This window comes from Sus scrofa, unplaced genomic scaffold (genome assembly GCF_000003025.6).
Source record: "Sus scrofa isolate TJ Tabasco breed Duroc unplaced genomic scaffold, Sscrofa11.1 Contig2162, whole genome shotgun sequence".
Classification (NCBI taxonomy): Eukaryota; Metazoa; Chordata; class Mammalia; order Artiodactyla; family Suidae; genus Sus; species Sus scrofa.
The window spans coordinates 103,426-107,843 of record NW_018085037.1 but is presented as its reverse complement, the minus strand read 5'-3'; the positions used below and the strand labels follow the sequence as shown (position 1 = coordinate 107,843).

Below are 4,418 nucleotides of genomic sequence, written 5' to 3'. Positions count from 1 at the left end.
GCATATGGAGGTTCTCAGGTTAGGGGTCGAATCGGAGCTGGAGCCACCAGCCTACGCCAGAGCCACAGCAATGCGGGATCCGAGCTGCGTCTGCAACCTACACCACAGCTCACGGCAACACCGGATGGTTAACCCACTGAGCAAGGGCAGGGACCGAACCCGCAACCTCATGGTTCCTAGTCGGAATCGTTAACCACTGCGCCACGACGGGAACTCCCATGTATTCTTATTGATTGCTCAATCTGGTTTCTGTTTATAAACACATTTTTAATCTCTGAGGCTTTTTACTTATATTCTTTGTTCTAAGAGACATCTGTGCTGGTTTTTAGTCTCCATGACTTTACCACACCCTATTCACCTTGATGTTTTCTGCTGTTTTCAGATCTTATAGAACCTTTAGAGTTCATCTCAAGTGCCATCTACTTCATAAACCTATTTCTGTTTCCTCCTAATCAGACTTATCCATTACTTTTCTGAGAGCCTTTGTACTTTTTGCCTGTGCAAAATAATTTAGCACGTATGGTTAAGTCGTTGGGGGGTAGATTCTAATTATATTATGCAATGTTGTTTTTTCAAATAGATAAAATGGTGTTACTTTTGCTTGCATATATAGTTTCACATTTAAACTTATGATACAGAGATCAGGAAGCACGCAATTAATTCTGTCAATCAGATTCATCATTTGCTTGGCTTGAAAAGTCCGCTGGCTCCAAGTGACAGTGCTCTGCCTGGCCCCCAGCACTGTCCCAATTTGGAAAGTCTCTCCACTGCCTACACACACACGAGATATCCACTACTGTTTGTTCTGTGTAGAGACAAAGATTGTGAAGCTAAGTTTAGGCAACCATTGAAAGAAGTGGCAGGAAAATAGGGAGATCACTTTAATATCCATTTTAAATTAAACACACAGAGGCTTGGAACAAATTAAGTAATTTTTTTCTCAAGTGGAGAGAAATTGAGGTTCAATGACTGGTCTTCTGAGTCCTAGTCTAATGTGTTTGTATCATACAATTTTTCCCCCTCATTAATCTTTTCTATTTCTGCAAGAATATTGACACTGTGCTAGTAGAGCATTTAAGTTAGATGAGCTAGAGCATCTGTGGTAAACTCTCATGGATGTTGATGTGAGACTCAGTTAGGAAAGTAACCTTTCCTCAAGGAGAAAATTAGATTTAATTACGATTACTCTTACTATTACACTTACATTTTTCAAGCGACATATTATTCCACAAGTGTGATATCAGGCTGACTAAATTATGGAAGTCCTGATTAGCTTATAGAAGTTCAGTGTCTTGAAAGGATTTATTGTAATTTAATGTAAATTCCAAGTATATAACCATTAATTGTGAGAAATAAAAGGGAGGTTAAGTATTTGAAATTTTGGTTCAATTTGCAACCCAAATGCCAAAGACTGGAAAAGAAAATAAAAGTAAGTGTAAGCAAGAAAACAAACAATGATGAGCATAACCTGTAATTTTCTCCTGAGTCCATTACTATTGTGTATTTTGTGTACTTGGATAATTGAAGATAGCAAAGTCTTAATGTATTTTCTAGCCCTATTACTTATAGATGGTACTAAGTTAAGAGCAGACTTAAGCACAGAACTTATGTACTCTCTGTGAACCTTTTTTTGTGGGATGGTGAGCTGTTTCTGAAGGCAACTCTAAAAAGGTATTATGTGGACCATAAGAACGTCGACACTATTCTTTATCAAATTAAACATGCTTTATGTGAGTCATTATTGTCGTTCAGACTGGGGAAGTGAAAATTATCCAAAGACTCCTCCTTTCTTTACATTTCAAGAATTGTAATGTGATAGAGGAGAAAATATTACCTTTTCTTTTACAACAATGTATCCAAAGTTCCAAATCCATCCAGATTATAATTATTAATAAGGATTACAATTATTAAACAAAGGCGTCTTTTAGAGATAGGTTTTAGATCATAGAAAAATACCAAAGTTTTATTCATCATCACATTTTCCCATAAAAATATAAACATTATAACATGATATATGACAATGAAAATATTTATTTTATGAAATTCCACTACATACACATATTAGTACAATCCCTCAAAATTTATGTAAATTCCATGTAGATTTATGTCAAAAGCCTAACTCACCTCCAACTTGTCATATTTTCTTTCCATTGGGATTGAGACAATGATGAAATAAATCTTTCATGAATGAATGAGAAATGAGTAAGCCTTTTTTGTCACCTTTAAAATCCTTTAATTTGTGCCTTCTCACTCCTTTGTATCATGATAAAGAGGTAAATAGGCTTAAGTAACTTAGAGCCATTACTCAAGATAATGATATTGATGTCATGATTAGAAGCCAAAAAAGGTAGGGTGGTTATATTGTTTGCATCCACAAAGTGTTTGCATACAAGAATTATTACATAAATCGATCTCTGTGATCTAGGGATTACTTGCCTCAGTAAAAATGAAAGTTAGATAACCTTATTATTGCCTCCATCACATTAATTTTTTCTATGACTTCCAGGTCCTTTTTGATTTAGTAGATTTGTGATCAACTCTCATCAGCTTCTTCAGTGCCTCCTTCATGTCTTTATTCCTTAAAGTGTAAATGAGAGGGTTGAGACTTGGTGTGATGATGGTGTAAAAGAGGGTGAGAAACTTACCCTGACCTCTGGAGGCATTGTTACCTGGTTGCAGGTACATGTAGATAATAGCTCCGTAGAAGATAGACACCACAGTGAGATGAGATCCACAGGTATTGATTGCTTTCCGCTGGCCTGCCCTTGACTTCATTCTCAGCACAGCTTTGGCAATGTAGCCATAGGATATAAGAATAAGGATGAGTGGTGTAAGGACAATGGCGATGCCTAAAGCAAAAACAGACAATTCAACTGCTGTGGTGTCTATACACGCTATCTTGAGCATAGCTGGCAACTCACACAAGAAATGATCCAGAAGGTTGTTTCCACATCTGGGCAGATTCAGAGTGAGTGTACATAGTACAACAGAATTGGCCAAACTAATGCTCCAGACCATGATAATCATCTTGAGACATAAATGTGGGTTCATGATTACCAAATAATGGAGGGGCTTACAAATAGCTGTGAAACGATCGTAGGACATAACAGCTAGGAGAAGGCACTCGATGGAGCCCAACCAATATAAACATAGAGCTGAATGACACAGCCCCCATAGCTGATGGTCTTATGAGGCCCCCACAAGTTAACCAGCATCTGAGGGACGATGCTGGTTGTGAAACATAGGTCTAGGAAAGATAAATTCCGGAGGAAGAAGTACATTGGTGTGTGGAGGTGGGAGTCCAGGAGAGACGCAAGAATGATGGCTGTGTTACCGACCAGTGTGATCAAGTAGAAGGTGGCGACAACTCCTGACAGGGCCATCTCCAGTTTGGGATGGTCAGAGAAGCCCAGCAGAATGAAATCATGCAGAGAAGTAGAGTTTCTTTGGCCCATAGTCCTTCAGTGCCCAAATCCTAAACTGATTTTGGGGTTGGAGAAGGAGAGGGAGGAGAGGGTAGGAGGAAGAGTAGGTGGAGGAAGAGGAGGAGGAGGAGAAGAAGGAGAAGGAATGTGTCAACATAGAGTAAAAATTTGATGAGATACAGAAGTAAACAAGGTAGAGAATTTATATGAATAATTGAAAAAATTAATGGTACAAGTAAAAATTATGGCCAAGTAAGTCTGGTATTTGTAGGTTCTTTTAAAGTAATAAATTTAATATTATATTTTTATTTAGATGACCTTAGGGAGTTCGCTCTTAAACTTAGGGTCTGAATTTTCTCATATGTCAATCTGGAAGTTTGGACTAGAACTTTTTCTAAAATAGTGTGATTGTGTGATTATCCATAAAACTCAGCTACTTGATGTGGGAAAATGTATTACAAGCTTGGACTAGATGTTACAATGTATTACAAGCTTGGACTAATGTAATACATAATAGATGTTACAAGCTTGGACTAAATGTATTACAAGTTTGGACTAGAACTTTTTCTAAAATAGTGTGATTGTGTGATTATCCATAAAACTCAGCTACTTGATGTGGGAATACTTGATGTGGGAAAATGTATTACAAGCTTTTATACACCATTAGAATTATATATTGTCTGAGCAGGGGGGTGAATTAATAATTAATGATTACTTATTTTGATAGGCATATGTTTTATGTAACCTCTGAATAAGACAGAACTTCAGTTAAAATTATATGAATGAAAAAATGAAAATTCTTTTAAAATTAAAGACAATACCATACAATTAATTTCTTAACTATTTCAATTATTATTGTAGCCTCGAAAGATTAATTTGGGAAGGGAAAATACCCATCTATTAAAAATCTCCCATAGGAAATCTCCCCGTAATTTTTCATGCTCATTGTGAGATTTAGAAATGGATCAAAAATGTGAATCCTTTCTAGCTCTT

At 36.7% G+C, this 4,418-nt stretch overlaps 1 pseudogene; it reads right to left on the bottom strand.

The window, feature by feature from the left end:
* Positions 1-2,313: 2,313 nt before the first annotated feature.
* LOC110258486 lies at positions 2,314-3,783 on the bottom strand (annotated as a pseudogene).
* Between the last annotated feature and the right edge of the window lie 635 nt (positions 3,784-4,418).